The sequence below is a fragment of the Arachis hypogaea genome, chromosome 3, assembly GCF_003086295.3.
Source record: "Arachis hypogaea cultivar Tifrunner chromosome 3, arahy.Tifrunner.gnm2.J5K5, whole genome shotgun sequence".
In the NCBI taxonomy this organism is placed as follows: domain Eukaryota; kingdom Viridiplantae; phylum Streptophyta; class Magnoliopsida; order Fabales; family Fabaceae; genus Arachis; species Arachis hypogaea.
This window is the reverse complement of record NC_092038.1, coordinates 42534824-42553221: the sequence shown is the minus strand read 5'-3', so window position 1 is coordinate 42553221 and position 18398 is coordinate 42534824. Positions and strand designations below refer to the sequence as shown.

The following is an 18398-nucleotide window of genomic DNA, read 5'->3' as shown; positions in this document are numbered from 1 at the left end:
AAGTATCGCTATTTTTAGCATTTATGATTTTTAGATGAATTTATGGTCTATTTGAAATCTAAAACCGACATCACATAATTTTTTTATTATTATTCTTTAACATGATAAGATTATCGTTCTGCCACTTAGCTCTAGAATACTAAAAATATTCTCTTGAATATGTATCATAAATTATAAATCATTATTTGCTTAAGTTATTATTTTTAAATTTTTAAATATACTTTTTTAAATTATTACATATTTAATTTTTAATATTATTGAACTAATTTTAAAAAATTTATTTATAAATTATAAATTATTTGATTATGTTATTAATTTTAATTTTTAAATTATAATTATATTTTATTTTTATTATAATAATATTACTCTTTTATTTTTTTAAAAAGACTACTAATAAGTTCCCATAATAACAATAATAATTTTATTTAAAAAACTAAATAGAAGGATTGTTGGGCCATCCGTGGAGGAATCAAGTGAAAGAACATAAGATGAGAAGACACCACATCCAACTCAAAATCTTAAGATGTCAAGTAAATGGGTCTCTCATCTTATAAACTCCCCACTCTTCTTTACTTTCTTTGATGTGGGACTACAAATCTAAATAGAGTACCTGTGAAGTGAAGCCTACTGCCCTCGGTACTCACTAACCCCAAACAATCATCAAATCAATCAATATAAATCCTACTGCATGTTCTGATAGAAGATCTTCACCCCTTTCATCATCAGATCGGAGAGAGAAGCTATTCATCGCCGCCATGCTCAGAACTGAGAGAAGCTGCAGCATGCAAACATAGAGCAGAAGTAGAAATCACTCAATAGCTATTCCAATCTATTCCAATCCATGTTCACTTCCACATCAAAAAAAAAAATCACTGAGCATACCAAAACACGGTACAGTACAGAAGTAGGTAGAATTAGCAATATATTTTACCTACTATAAATCTAAATAGAGTACCTATAAAGTGAAGTCTGCTGCCCTCGGTAATCACTAACCCCAAACAATCATCAAATCAATCAATATAAATCCTACTGTATGTTCTGATAGAAGATCTTCACCCCTTTCATTATCAGAACGGAGAGAGAAGCTATTCATGGCCGCCATGCTAAGAACTAAAGAGAACGCTGCAGCAGGCAACTATAGAGTATAGGTCAAAATCATAGGGTTAAATCATATCCACTGTAGCCTTTGTGGATCCATGGAAGAGTTGTTGAGATACATGAAATTCAAAACCTGACAAGAAGAAGAATGCGAACACCATCCTGCCGTTTCCAAAAGACCCCTACAATTGAAATAAGAAGTGGAGTGAAAAGGGGTTTATAGGGTATGGGATAAGAAACACAAATAGTTGCATTAAGTGGAAAGGGGGTTTATAGGTGTGAAGCAAATTGGAAGGGCATAATGGGTGAGGGTTGCAGATAATCTTTTTATATTCCAATAAAGATATATCTATCACATCAATGTTTCTCTACTCATTCAAAATTAAAATAATAGAATCAAAATAAAAGAGAATAGTCAACATTTTATTAATTATTATTATTATTATTATTATTATTATTATTATTATTATTATTATTATTATATAGAGTTGAATTGTATTTTGAGATGACTTAAATTTCAATTAGAATTAAAATAAATTTTAGTTATTATAATGAATTAATAAAATTCTTGAATTGAATTGAATCTCAGTATTTAAAGTATCTATAAAATAAATTAAAATTGTATAACAGACAACTTCATATTTTATTAATATAATATCATCTTTATTCAATAAATATATTTATTTATTAAACTATATGGAATAATTTAAATACATCTGAAAATTTTAGATTTTAAAGCCACTAATATTTATTAAGTTGAAGGAAAGGGAAAATAAGAAAATGAAGATACTTCTTAAAACCGAAGAATATAACGGCTAATGACTAAAAAGAAAACAAATATACTATTTTAAAAACAAAAGAGAATACTTAATATTATATCAATTATATATTATATATAAGTGAATTGAATTTTATGATGAATTAAAGGTTAACTAGAATTGAATTAAATTTTAGTTTTTAAAATGAGTTAATCAATTTTAGACCAAAAAAATTTTAACCTAAAAAAATGTAGAGGGGGAATAAAATAAATAATCTTTAGGTATAAAAGAAAAATTATTTGGAGACAAATTTGTACATACATTGTCATAGATTCTTTGACATTCGAATTTTAATTATTAAATTAATTAACATATTAATTTATAGTTAAAACTGTAAATAAACAAAACATTCTTACGCAATAAAAAAAAGTGGAGAAAACTAAAAATTGAAGAAAATACAAGAAAATCAATATATTATGCTTTTTCATTCCCACCATTTGACCTTCAGCATTTACATATCCATTAAGGCCCTTACAATTGAAATAAAAAGTGGAGTGAAAAAGGGTTTATAGGGTATGGTATGGGATAAGAAACACTAAAATAGGATAGCTGTAAAAAAAATTTTTATAGGCGTCAGACAAATTAGAAGGGCATAGGGAATGGATAAAAGTTGCAGATAATCTTTTTATATTCTAAGAGAGATTTATCTATCACATCCATGTTTCTATACTCATTCAGAATTAAAATAATAGAATAAAATAAAAGAGAACAGTCAACATTTTATAAATTATTATTATTATTATTATTATTATTATTATTATTATATAGAATTGAATTGCATTTTTTGTGTACTTAAATTTCAATTAGAATTAAATTAAATTTTAGTAATTAAAATGAATTAATAAAATTCTAGATTTGAATTGAATTTCAGTGTTTAAAATATCTATAAAACAAATTAAAATTTTATAACAGATAACTTTATTTTTTATTAATATCTAAAAAATATCTAAAAATATAGAGGGGGTAAAATAATTACTCTTTAGGTATAAAAATAAAATTAATTGGAGATAAATATGTACACACATTGTCATAGATCTTTTTACACTCCAATTCTAATTATTAGATTAATTAACATATTAATTTACAATTGAACCTGTACAAAAACCAAATATTCTTACACCATAAAAAAAGTATAGATTGTTAATGTCTAAAATCTAAAGAAAATATAAAAAAATCAATATATTATATTATACTTTTTCATTCCCACCATTTGACCTCCAACATTTACATATCCATTAAGGTAGAGTGTACTTTAATAACATATTCTCTTCACCACATGTAGGATTTTTTTAATTTCAGACACTAGAATTCTATATTTATACCGAGTATTGTTGTTAACAAACTCACATTAGAAGCTTGAAATACCATTTACAGTGATTTAGTGAAAATGAGTGATATCACACCCAATCATTCTTTTTTCCAGGATCAAAAGTTGCCTAACGAGTTGATGATGGATATATTTTTCAAGGCCGACCTGAAAACTCTGATGCAGTGTAGGGTTCTTAATAAGTTCTGGAATGAAATGCTCTCACCCTACAATTTAATGAAAGAGCTTACATTTAAGAACATGGATAAATATACAAGTTTGTTTATCCATATGGAGCTTCCACCATGGGAAAATTCAACAATGAATATAACAAGCATTGATCCTATTGACGGTGCCGTGAGGTCATGCGAGCTACCATTCACCGTATCTAATATTGGTTGGTGGAATGTCATTGGTTCAGACTATGGCAATATTTGTATAAGGTACACTATCGGTGGCTTTTTATCTGAGTTGATTGTGTGGAATCCTTTGATGAAATGTGTCAGGTTTCTTTCTGATCCTGCTTCTAAACAATGCTGTCAAGCTATTTTTGGTTATGCATTTGGGTATATTCAAAATACTGATAATTATTTCGTTGTTTATGTTTCAAAGCGGCATTTTAATGATAAGTTTTTGCAATATCATGTCTTCAACTCATCACAAGGCTCTTGGATTAATGGTACAAGCAAGAACTTAAGGCTACATAGATTAGGATATCACAGTGTTTTCTATCAAGCAAAGGCATTTTGGATTAATTGGGTGGAAAGTACACAATATTCTGTTGCTAATTGTGTTGTCATGTTCGATATATATCTTTGCGAGTTTAAGAAAATAAAGATTCCAAGAAAAGCAATTAAAGACTTTCAATATCTTATTGTTTATGAGGATATTCTTTGCTTTGTATCTCATGAGAGTAGACCAGATAAAAATCGGGTCAACTTTTGGAAGGTAGATATCGAAGATGGTGGCTTTTTACATTGGAAGTGTATAACAGGGATAAGTAATGTTGGTATTATTACTAATCCTAGCCTAAAGGTTGGTGCTGAATTCCTAATGTTTAATGAAGATGACAGAAGCAATGATAATGATAATGTTGCAGTATCTTCTGGATTTTCTATCTCTAAGCTTAATATGCATACTAAAGGTAGCGAAACTTTTGTATACAGGACACGGATACAAGATATGATGTTTAAGTCTGTTACTAAGGTTCTTCAAGGTTTGCTTAGGCCATGAAGGATGAAAGAATTGTACCACTTTATTGGTACAAGATAGTGTTATGCTTTAAGAAGTTCTGTAGGTTCTTATGTTTCAAATTTAAATTCCAGCTTTATGTTGACTTGCTTTATTATAATTATCTGATTATTATTAAGAGTTAAATTCCAGCTTCATGTTGACTTGCTTTATTATAACTATCTGATTATTATTAAGAGGATTAATTTATTTGATATAGTTATGTACATTATTCTTATCCTTTACTGTTATTTTTATTTTTTTTAACTCCACAATCTTCTAAAAGATATCATTTAATTAACAATTTTTTTGTGAACTTGAATTTATTAATAAGAAAAGGTTTATCATATATTCAGATTAATTCATAGGAACTATTTCAGAAGTCTGATTGTGTTTATTTGGTAATTGAAGCCAAACATAGATAAGAGACCCTATGAAATTGATGCCATTGAGGTGAATTTTTAAAGAAAGTAACAAGAATCACTAACCATTATCACTAAATATTTATATTATATGTTGTAAAGATTTTTAGATATGTCTCGGTTGTTATTATGTGAGGCATTAACAACTTTATGTGTACATAATTTAAAATGCTAAAATTACTATTTCTTCGTCCTTATTTTAAATTCATTTAAGAAATTAATGTATTCGAAATTTTGTACTTCTCAATTAAAAAAAAGAGGAATATTTAGTATCAATTAATCTTTAGACAAAAAATATAAAAATATAGAAGTAGGTAAAATAAAGAATTTTGACCTAAAATAAATTCTGTAGAAAAATAAAATTTTGAACATTTTTGAACATTTTTTTCAAAACTTTATTTAAAATAAGAAATTTAAAAATTTTATAAATTACAAATCATGTTGATTCTTTTTTAGTAACAGAAGAAAATAGAAAAATTGTCTAAAATGTAGAAATAGATTCTTACAAAGTATCTTAAGGTTAGATTTAAGGTTTACGATTTAGGATTATAGTGTTGGGTTGACCTTTTACAATTTGAAATTTAGGTTTGAGTTGTTTTGAAATTTAGGATTTAGGAGTTATAGATAATGATATCCAATTAATTTATTTAATAAAATTTAAAAATAAAATTCTAGAAGTAGATTAAAAAAAAGATGAATTGTTAAGTAAGAAAAAAAGCATCAAAGAAAGAAGTTGACTAAATTGATGAACTATTTTTTAAAAAACTTATTTAAATAAGTAATGAAAAATTTTATATAGTACAAATAATACCAAAAAAATCTTTTCTACGTGAAGATAATAGATACCGTGTTTATATATATATTAATTGATGTAAAAAATATATGCCAAATTAATAGAACCACATCCCATAAACGGTGAAATTGTTGGGATTGAGATGTATTTAAAGAAGGAAAAAAATTACTCACCATTATAATTTGAAATTGGTTATTAATAATAATTATATTTTCTAAAATAACTGTTTTGTAATCTTTTAAATTCAAGAAATTAATCTATTCCAATAATTATTTTGTTTAGATATATTAAGTAAATTTAAAAAATAAAATGGATACCTATTTTTTAAAAAAAAGTAATATTTCATATCAATTAACCTTTAGAGAAAATTTTTTCAAATAAATCTAAATATGTATTTATATAAAATAAAGAATTTATAGGTATAAAAAAATATTCATCAGAGAAAGAAGTTGTTTAAATTCATGGATAATTTATTTAAAAACTTTTGTAAGTGGAGAGAATAGATAAATTAGTTAAATCTATATAAATTGATGTATAAAAAATGCTATTTTTCTAGAAGCCAATCCTGAATAAAAAATATCTGTTTTAAAATCTTAAAAAGTCCTTTAAAAAAATGGATGTAAAAAAATTCATATTAAAAATTTTAGTATAGTAACATACAATAAAGATTTATGAGTAAAAAGTAATATCCATTATTTAACCATAGTTGGATAACTACTATTGATCTACAGAGCACACCACAAGCTCCAATAATCACAAAAGAGATTTCATAGGTTGTACTCCTTAAACCTCATCATTTCCTTCTACCTCAAGTATAATATATTATTAGAAAGCTTTGTAGAAAAAATCACATTAGCCCTATAGCTCAGCTAAAAATATTTATTTAACAATTATCATAGACTCGGGCATACTTATATAAATTCACTAAATTTCTCCAACAGCAGCACATTATTTTTTGAATTATGAGGTGTGGTTCTATCACTTCGATATTCTGTTTTAGTGTAAAAATGTCCATTAACAATACACATCAAACTTCATCTACAAAGAAAGATTTGCCTGAAGATGTCCTAATGGAGATCTTGGTGAAGACCGAGCCAAAGACTGTTGCGAGGTGCATATGTTTGAGCAAACAATGGTACTGCCAATTATCTTCCTATCAATTTGTGAAGAGAAATTTTTTTGCAACCAAAGGTAGGCATTTCAGCATTCTCTTAACATTTGGTTTTCCTCCGTGGGAAATCGGGCGTGATTGGCTTACAAGCATTCATGGAGAATCTCAAGCCACTACACCTATTAGGTTACCATTCAATACATCCGATTTTGGATGGTGGAGTGTCATTGGGTGTGACAATGGGTTGGTGTGTTTGAGGTACAGCCTTCATGGACTCCCATCCGAGATCATGCTGTGGAATCCTCTAACAAGGCGAACACGAATTTTAAAAGATCCTGGATCAGTTCGTTCTTTGCATGCTGTTTGTATATATAATTTTGGATATACAAGTGGCATTGATCAGTACTATGTAGTTCACGCTTATAAGAGGAGTTTTCGAGACAGGAGGCTGGAGTTCACATTTTACGATTCTCGAATGAACGACTGGACTGAGCATGTCATCGAAGACAAAGTAATTCAGAAGTTAGGGCCGAATAGCGTATGGCTGAATGGTGTTATGTTCTGGATTAATTGGGTTGGTGAGGACTATATCCATCCACTTTGTGTTGTGTGTTATGAATTAAAATCAGGCCAGCTTAATCGGTACACAATCCCGAAGATAGCCAAGAAGAAGTTCCAATATCTTTCGGCTTTTAATGATAAGGTCTGCTATATTTCATATGATAGTACATGTCAAGATGATAAGATCGGGATATGGAAATTAGACACCAATGCATCCAGGAAAAAGATGTGGCAAAACATACTCAGCATTAATCCAATCAGCATCGGATTTAACCCTAATATTTTTATTGGAGATCAGATCATTATGCTAATGGAGCACAGAAGCAACCTTATGAGGATCAATGATCGTCATAATACTGAGATTTGTTTGAAGAGTCTGAACATTAAAAAAAATCAGAGCAAAGAGTTATTCTACAGAACTTGGATGGAAGAGATCGAGATCAAGTCCTTAAGCTTATTATTGCAAGGGATGTTAAATCCTTAATATTTAATTTTATGTCTTTTAATCCTTAGAGCAATTAGTGTTGCTGTTATCAATCTATATTTCAGTCTGGGTTATGTATTGTGTTATTTTAATGGATTTTCTCTATGTGTTCCTGTGCAATATATTGAAGAGTTTGAACATTAAAAAAAATCAGAGCAAAGAGTTATTCTACAGAACTTGGATGGAAGAGATCGAGATCAAGTCCTTAAGCTTATTATTGCAAGGGATGTTCAATCCTTAATATTTAATTTTATGTCTTTTAATCCTTAGAGCAGTTAGTGTTGCTGTTATCAATCTATATTTCAGTATGGGTTATGTATTGTGTTATTTTAATGGATTTTCTCTATGTTCCCGTGCAATATATCTTTAGTTGTTGTGTTTTGAATTCACCTATTCAATTTGGGTTTGCTTATGAGGCATCTTATATTAGATTTACCCCTCTAATATTCATTTGTTTTAGTTGAAATTAGATTTGAATTTCATTAGCAACACAGAACTTTCAGTTATTATAATAAGTTTCGGTACTTGAAATATATTATAATACATATTAATAATAGATAATATAAGTTTCGGTACTTGATACATATTAATAGATAATATATTATAATAGAACAAGCTACTAGATATATATAAAAGATATTTTTCAAATCCAGCCTTTTAGATGCTACTAAGATTTCAATACGAAACTCATAGATATGCTATGATCTACACATAGAAATGATTTAACAAATCCCAAATTTTTTGGATCATAGTTGCCACAAGTTTCTATGTAATAGCATCATCTATTGCTTAGGAGCAATCACTATAGTTAGGTTGTGTGTCATAGTTAGGTTGGGTGTCAGGGAAGAAGTTTCATGCTAAGCTACATTTTTAATTATTAAAATAACAAATGACGGACATCATAAAGAAGTCAATGATTTGAAATTTTGAGACCCATATATATTTCTGCTAACCACAATATATCTGAATTCTGAATATATTAAGTTCTCATTTAGTATTATTTATACTTGAAATAAAAGTGAGTAATTTTAGCAAGGACCTGTTTGTGGAGCTCTCTTTGTACGTTGTTGTTATTTAGTCCACCTTTATGAAGCTCCTTTCAATGTAAATATGGCACTCACATCAGCAGGTCCCTAAACAACATAAACCATTCTGTCAGAAAAGAGTTTTCAATTTCACACTATGGACAAGGAATTATGCAGAACAGCAAGGGCCAAAAGGAAGGAATTTCTAATCCAAAACCGTGCTAAACAGTTTTCTATCAAAGGTCAAATTGGTATTATATATATAGTTTATTTCTCCACTTAAAATCTTTGATAGATTGTATTATAAATATCTTTAGATTCACTTTGTATCCTTAATGTTATCTATCAGGAGCTGCTAGACGGCCAGCTTTGAAAGATATAAGCTCTTCTCTCAATGTAATTAGACCTATGATTTTTGGTTCAAACTCTTCATCTAAACAAGACAATCAAGGTAATTGATTGTTTTCAGCTTACTATATGTAAATTCAAGTGTTTTGAACATGATAAAGAATCCTTTTTTTGAATGCTACCATGAATGTTTTGAATCAAAATATTAGGAACTTAGTGAGATATATACTTGGATTATTGGAATAACTTAGATGTTTGATATCAATGAAATAACCTGTGCAAGTCTTATGGAATTTCATTCTGGTGTTAGCTTTTTCATAAGTTCAATAATTTCGAAAATCAAGTTACTTATGACACATATTCAGTCTCATTTGCAATATCAAATGTGAAAAGCATAAAAAACATACATGAAAATTATACTCCAGAACACATACTTTCAAAAGATGGTCAGGGATGTCAATGTGATCCATCGGAAGAGATTTGTGAATCAACCATTAATCAGACTAAAGGCTCTCCAAATGGTCAGTTAGTCGTTGTTTATTCATATAATTATTATTGCATAATTATAAGAACTTGGTACTTGGTTTTTGTGTAATAATCTTATTATTTGTCATTTATAAGTTAATAGATTTGAGATGCAAAAGAGCTAGGATTGGAGACTTATTTTTTAGGGATGGAAATGTACAGAGTAGCAACAGTACAAGTAAAGGTCATCACGGTAAGTATAAATCCCTATGTTTAGTGAAAAAACTTTGTAACCTTGCATCAGATTGAAGATTTTGTTTATTTTGACGATGTATTATTCTCCATTATAGATCAGACGCAGAACTATGTTTCAAAGAAAGCAGATGATTTGCATGTGGGATTGACAATGCAGAGCACTTTGACTGCTATCACAGCTCAGGAACCGATACATCCTAAGAACATTTTCCCGATACATTCTCAAACCAATGATTGTTTAAGCAATAGGAATTCATCAATCTTGGAAGGTAAAATACTTGACATCTCTATTATGAAACTTTGCATTAATACATTTATTTTTAGATTATATTGGCTTTTAGTTACACGAATTAATAAATTTTGTATTTAAATTTGGTATATCACTCAATGCAGAAGATCCTTTGCTAACAGCTGATGAAACATTAAATAATGGGGCTGTCAATGTAACAGATATGTTGTTAGAGGGAATCGGTAATTAATTTCCATCTTTAGTGTACAGACACTTTAACTTTTAGTTAATCCTCTAATTTTTTAATGTTTGTTCTTAGGCGAGGAGACAGCGTGCAACAATTCGGTATATACAGAAGGTAATGTGGTTTCCATTGTTAAACTGCAATAAATTATTGTGATATTATAGTAATTAGTAAAAATAGACTAAGGTTACTAAATTTAGATTCACATATGCTCTTAATAAGGTTGGTCTCACAAGTCGTACTTATAGTTATTAATTATTGAATTAAAAAATAGCAAGAATTTAACTCGGATTTCTATTTTATCATGTGTGTATGTTGCAGAATATATTAACCATGGTGAATGCATCTATGAGTGTGAATTTTGTAATGCTCTCTTTTGGTATGATGAAAGAATTGGAAAACATTATAATGCAACTATTCCTAAGTACACGCTGTGTTGTAGAGGAGGTCAGGTTCAGTTGCCTCAACCGAAAGAACCTCCTCTTATTCTTCAACGTCTAATGTGGAATAACGATGATAGAAGCAAGAACTTTTGTGAGAATCTTCGAACATACAATAGCATGTTTGCATTCACATCTTTGGGTGGTAAAGTCGACAAAGTCATTAATCGAGGCAGAGGTCCACCAACATTTATACTATGTGGACAAAACTACCACCTTCTTGGCAGTCTTATTCCCCCTGAAGGATCAACTGCTAAATTTGCTCAATTATATATATATGACACAGACAATGAGATATCTAACAGAATCCAAGTTGTAAGGTATATATTCTTAGTGGTGTATCTCTGTTAAATTTCATTCAATTAATAAATTTAATTTATTAGATTTATTTGTCTTTTTGCATTGTTAAGGGTGCTCAATCAAGATATATTAATATGATTTCTTTTCTTTATAAAGTGAATTAAACATGATTTAAAATTAAGAAATAATCACTGATTATATTTCTTTTAGTATTTTAGTAGGGTTTATCTAATTATAGACATTAAAGTTAGTCCTTAATCGAGTTTAACAATTTCATGAACCATATAATAAAGCAGTGATTCAATTTTGGACAGTGGAAATGATCATAGGAGCAAAGTTGATATGCTAATTGTCCAAGAACTGAAGGAGATGCTTGATAAAAATAATGTGTTGGTAAAGTCATTTCGCATGGTTAGAGACTCTTTGAACAATGGAACTCAAAAAAATGTTAAGCTTAGGCTTATTGGTAAGAGAGGACGAGATGGAAGAAGATATAATTTGCCCTCAGTATCAGAAGTGGCTGGATTAATTGTGGGTGATTTTGATGCATCACGAACGGAGAGAGATATTGTTGTTCAAACCCGAAGTGGATCTCTTCAGCGTATAACTGAACTCAATCCATCTTATCTTGGATTACAGTATCCAATTTTGTTTCCATACGGAGAGGATGGGTTTCGAGAGCATATACCACTTAATCGCATTAAAAGAAAGAATGACAACGAAGAAAAGTGCGTAACCATGAGGGACTATTTTGCATTTTATATTCAGGAAAGATTCTCGGACGGTTCTCCTTTGCTTTATTCTAGACGACTATTCCAACAATTCATAGTAGATGCTTACTCAATGATCGAATCATCTCGACTAAATTACTATCGTTTTCACCAGGAAAATGTACGGTGTGATCTCTACAAAGGTATATGTGAAGCTGTTGTGAATGGAGATAATTCTGCAACTACGCACGGTAGACGTATAGTCTTACCAGCAACTTTTGTTGGAGGTCCTAGATACATGATTCAGAATTATCAAGATGCCATGGCAATTTGTACCAAAGTTGGTTATCCAGATTTATTCTTGACCTTTACATGCAATCCTAAATGGCCAGAAATAGTGGATCATTTGTCTACAAGGGGACTAAAAGCTGAAGACAGGCCTGACATTGTATGTAGAATGTTTAAAATGAAGCTAGATACCTTGATTAAAGATCTTCGTGTGAATATGTTATTTGGAAGGGTCGTTGCAGGTATTTTTTTAAGTAATTTAGTCGGTTAGATAAATTAGTTACATTTTGTAACAACATAATGACAAACTTTTTATACAAATTAAAGTCTTATTAACTATTATTTGTTCTTTTCACAGTGGTATACACTATTGAATTCCAGAAGCGTGGTTTGCCTCATGTACATATATTGTTATTTCTTCATGAAGGGGACAAGTACCCTACTCCTGATGATATTGATAACATTATATCTGCGGAAATACCAGATAAAAGCGTTGATGCAAAGTACTATGATGCAGTCAGTAACTTGATGATTCATGGTCCATGTGGAGCTTCCTTAAAGGATTCACCATGTATGGACAATGGTAGGTGCTTGAGGAATTTTCCTAAGCGTTTTGTTGATTCCACTTCTATTGATGATGATGGATATCCCGTTTATCGCCGCAGAGACACTGGGAGAACTATAAAGAAATCTGGGGTTGAATTAGATAACAGATGGGTTGTTCCACACAATCGAAGTTTATTGTTAAAATATGGTGCTCACATCAATGTTGAGTGGTGCAATCAATCTAGGTCAATTAAATATTTATTCAAGTATGTTAATAAGGGTCATGACCGTGTTACTGCTTCTTTTTACCGCGAGGGGTCTACAGAATCATTATGTGATGAGATTGACGAGATAAAGATGTACTATGATTGTAGGTATTTATCTCCATGCGAAGCAGCTTGGCGAATTATGGGATATGATATCCATTACAGGTACCCAGCAGTCATCCGCCTACCTTTTCACTTGCCAAGCGAACAGATTGTTTTATTCAAAGATCACGAATCATTAAAAGATGTGGTCGAAAGGCCAACTATCAATCAGTCCATGTTCTTGGCATGGTTTGAAGCAAATCGTGAATTCGAGGAAGCAAAACAGTTGAGCTATGTAGACTTTCCTTCCAAATTTGTATGGAATGCTAATTCCAAGAAATGGCATCGAAGAAGGTCACATCATGTAATTGGTCGTGTTTATTTTGTTCCTCCTTCTTCGGGGGAGTCATATTATCTTAGGATACTTCTCAATTTGGTGAAAGGACCAACAAGTTATGAGGACATTCGAACATACAATGGTGTTGTTTACAAATCATTTCGGGAGGCATGTTTTGCTCGCGGTTTGTTGGATGATGACAGGGAATATATTGAAGCAATTGAAGAAGCAAGCATTTGGGGTTCTGGCGAGTACCTTAGGAATCTATTTGCCACTCTTTTGTTTTCTAACTCAATGACTAGACCCCTATATGTTTGGGAGAAGACATGGAAAATACTCTCCGATGGTATACTTCATAATAGAAGAAGACTACTTAACCATCCAGGTATTAACTTGCTTCTAGATTTTTCTAATTTTCAAATGACATATTTCTATATCAATGTTTGCACTTGATTTTTTTTTAATGTAGGACTAACAATATCCGACAATGAGTTGTTAAATCTCACTCTCATAGAAGTTGAGACAATTCTCAAGAGGAATAATCGTAGTCTAATGGACTACCCTGACATGCATTTTCCTAACATTAATTATGAGGATGGGATGTCTTGCGATCTTTCAAATAATAACCTAATCAATGACGAACTGTTGTACGACAGACAAGACTTAGGGTCAAAGTATTTATTAAATCTTGCCAAGATGACCACTGAGCAAAAGAATGTTTACGATACTATTATCAACAGTGTCGACCGGGGTGAGGGTGGTTTATACTTTCTATATGGCTATGGTGGTACAGGGAAAACATTCATATGGCAAACTCTTGCTGCATCTTTGCGTTCAAGAGGCCAAATTGTATTAACAGTTGCTTCTAGCGGTATAGCCTCTTTGCTAATTCCTGGCGGTAGAACGGCTCATTCTAGATTTGCAATCCCTTTAAATGTTGACCAATTTTCAACTTGCAACATTAGACAAGGAAGCCAATTAGCCGAGTTGATAGTGAAATCTAAGTTGATTATATGGGATGAAGCTCCAATGGTCAATAAATTTTGTTTTGAAGCTCTTGATCGTACCATGAGAGATTTGCTTAAGATTGTGAACTCCAATAGTGAAAATCTACCATTTGCGGTAAAACAGTTGTGTTTGGAGGTGATTTTCGACAGATTTTACCCGTAATACCGAAAGGTTCGAGACAAGATGTAGTTAATGCAACCATCAATTCATCTTATTTGTGGGATCATTGTAAGGTGTTGAAGTTGACTCAAAACATGAGATTAAAGGGATCTAACAACATTGAAGGATCTGATCAAAGCTTAAGGGAGTTTGCAGATTGGTTATTGAAGATAGGAGATGGAAAGATCGGTGAGATTTCTGATGGTATTGGTAGAATCAAAATTCCAGATGACATCTTGATAAAAGATTGGAATAATCCAGTTGAAGCTGTTGTAACATCTACATTCAAGAATTACATTGAGGATCCAGATGACGAGAAGAATTTACAAGATAGAGCCGTCTTGGCACCAACACTTCAGACTGTAGATGAGATTAATGAATATATGATGAAGATTAATCAAAGACAGCATGTTTCTTACTTCAGTGCTGATATGGCTTGCAAGTCCGAGACACAAACAGATGTTGCTGCAGCTGTTCACACCCCTGAATTTCTCAATGGTCTCAAGTCTTCCGGTCTTCCAAACCACGAAATCAAATTGAAGGTTGGTATACCGATTATGCTTCTTAGAAACATTGATCATTCTTCGGGTTTATGCAATGGGACACGTTTGATTGTTACTTCAGCTTGGGAAATGAATTATTGAAGCCAAAGTAATTACTGGTAATAATGCAGGACAAAAAGTGTTCATACCACGTATGAACCTGTCCCCTTCTGATCATAGGATCCCCTTTAAATTTAATCGAAGACAGTTTCCTATAATGGTTTCCTATGCTATGACCATAAATAAGAGTCAAGGTCAATCGTTATCTAATGTGAGCTTACTTTTAAGGAAGCCTGTTTTTAGCCACGGTCAACTGTACGTGGCTCTTTCTCGAGTAACAACTAGACAAGGTCTCAAGATACTAATTTCTAATGAAGCAGGAAAAGAGTCAACTGTGACTGATAATGTTGTCTATAATGAAGTTTTTAGAAATCTGGATTGAAGGTAATATTTCGAATGTATTTTATTCCCTTTCAAAAGTTTTATTGTGATATGAATATTTATTATGACTATTTTTTAATTTTATCACAGGAAACCTATCACGCCGAAGAAGGAAGACTTTTGTTTATAGAAAGGTGCTAATATAATCTTAGATTTGACATTTTTTTTGTTTTAAGCATATGTTTTATTGCTTTATTGTTATTAGCAAAAGCTTCTTTTAATGACTTCTCAAGGTTGTTTCTTCTAAGATTTTTAAGGTCGAATTTATCCTATCTTTTAACTTATGATAGTTACATGTATTTTATAATCTTAGTATCATTCACAATATATGATATCTATTGATATACTTAATTCTATGAAGTTTATATCTATTTCAAAATACAAAATAACATACTCATGCAAGATTATCCACCAGAAACAAACATATTATAATTGAGATAAAGCCAAGAAATTATTTGATGTCTAAATAAATCAAGCATATCTTGACTCACTAACCTTATATGTAGATATGTATCATATCAGCATCTTGACATGCAATGCTTCCTGTTGCTCACTGTTTATTAGGAATTATCTAGCATAGACAAAATCATAGTGTTAAAACCATGTTAGTCTGAAGAAGAATAAAGCGACAAGTTTACAACTGAGTTCAGTAATAGAACAGATACTCAAAATATGCAGGATCATATTAACCATCATAACTATAGTAGCTTAACATCTCTCTACTTTGTAATATAATCTCAAGAATAATAAAATAACCAGAAGCAACTTAACATCTATCAACGGCTTAATTAATAAAAAATCATGTATGATTTACTTATAAAATTTTTTTTAGGTGGTTTGATTAAATGTGAAAACGCCAGGTAAAGTTTTTTAACTGACATTTTAAATTTGTGTTTCAGAAAACATGTCATAGTAGTCGTTGATTCTTTTTTTTCAATTATATAATATCTCACTGTAAAAACATGAATGAACTGTATAAACTGTTATTAAAAAATACGACATAAAGTGTTGAAAATTTAAACAAAAAATGCCATGACAATTATGTCATCAATAGTTTAATTCAGAATAATATTTTTAATTTGTTAAGTTATAGCGTTACATTATAACACTACTTTTACCAAAAACAATTTTTTAGTAAACTATCTACTATTTAATTGCTACTCATATAGTATTACAAAGTAAATAATTGTTGAGTTTATTATGTAAACAATTTTTTTTTATTTGAGACATTTAGAATAGTGGCTCAAAGCCAAGAAAAAAATCATATGCGTTGTTGAGTAGTTTATGTAAAAATGTTTTTTTTGAGACATTTAAAATAGTGGCTCAAAGCCCCAAAAAATCATATGCGTGTATAAAAATAATAATAATTAGCATAATTAACAAATTGAACGAAACAAACGATGTTATTAGTATTTGATTTTTGGAGATTATCAAAAACAAGATTGCAAAAAAGTATTTATACGAGCAATTGAATTAAATTTATTGGTCAAAAAAATATAATGCTTTCAGTGAAATAAAAAATTTTATGGAGATCCATATTTGTCGTATGAAAACAATTACAGAATTTTTTAAAATTAAAATGAAATCATTTAATCCAGTAACGGAGCTACGTTAATAAGAGGGCAATAGCCTCCCCAAATTAATAATTTGTAAATTCTAAGTCTCTAATTTTTTACTTGAGTCCATCTTAATTTTCAATTTTTTCTCTCTTAATTTATATTTTTCATGTTGCCCGCTCACAAAAAATTTAAGCCTCTAACCCAAATCTTGCGCGAGTGTATATTCATAATGATGATGATCCTTAGCTTTAAAGTTAACTCATTAAAACCAACTACAATTACAATTAAAAATTAAATAGCTCATCAGTCATAATATAAGAAGAATATACAATGGAGACATTTTGGTGTGAGAAATGAATATAGAGATAGAGATGGAAGAAAATATACAACCATAAATTATTACACAATTTTATATCAAAACAATTATTCGATAACTCATTTCTAAATATATCAATGAAAAAAAGATATACAATGAAATTTAAAATTGTACAATTAACTTCTTTCACATTCAAAAAATTTATATTTGTGTTTCAGATTTAGATGGGTGTCAAAGCCAGTCACTAAAACAGATTCACTAATAATATATCATTTCGTGTATAAATATATTTTGAAAAGAAATACATATTAGGTAGGGACAGTAAATAAATTAAATATGATTTTCTATTTGCTTTCTTAATTATGAAATATTAACTCTCATAGCCATTAATACACCAACAGTATTCACATAAATCTTTCCATTATAGATATATTTCTCGAAATACATATCAGGTAGTACAGCTAAATAAATAAAATAGTGAATTTAAGTATGAAAATATCTAAGGCCAGCAAATATTTTCGGCCAGATTAACCATCAAAAAAGTGGTGATCTTCTACCTTAAATGTAATCTCACACCCATAAAAAACACCTATTGATGGCCAACGAATGGTTACATAAACACAAAGTGCTGGCCCTAGCACTCCTCAGTAAGTATTTGCTTTTCTCACGTTGAATGAATTTTTAAACCTATTCTTTAAATTCCGCAACAAAAATTTTGTCCCGTATGAGTTTTTTTATAGGATTATCGAAAAGGAAACTTACAGACATTATATGTACATTAAAAAAAAACTTACAGAATCCTTTTTTTACAAATATTATTATTATTATTAACGACATTAGAATGTGCGTAAGATATATATTAGTAGGCAATAATGCAATACCTTTTAGTCGGATATACAGAGAAACTTTACCGGGAAACAGCAGTTGCTTTCAGCCAGTCGTGAAGGAATTCACTCGGAGAAGGTTCAAAAAAAAAGTTAAACAGTAAAAAAAAACAGTTAGATCCTGAACAAGAGGGTACAGAATACAGATCCCAAACAGTAAATAATGCAATT

At 30.1% G+C, this 18398-nt stretch overlaps 1 long non-coding RNA gene across 1 annotated transcript; it reads right to left on the bottom strand.

The window, feature by feature from the left end:
• Positions 1-473: 473 nt before the first annotated feature.
• On the bottom strand, positions 474-16041 carry LOC140182624 (uncharacterized). The gene is made up of 5 exons (XR_011878579.1): positions 15964-16041; positions 8863-8956; positions 1232-1280; positions 956-1122; positions 474-775 (listed from the first exon to the last, which is right to left on the bottom strand). It is a non-coding gene; the product is annotated as an uncharacterized lncRNA (long non-coding RNA).
• Between the last annotated feature and the right edge of the window lie 2357 nt (positions 16042-18398).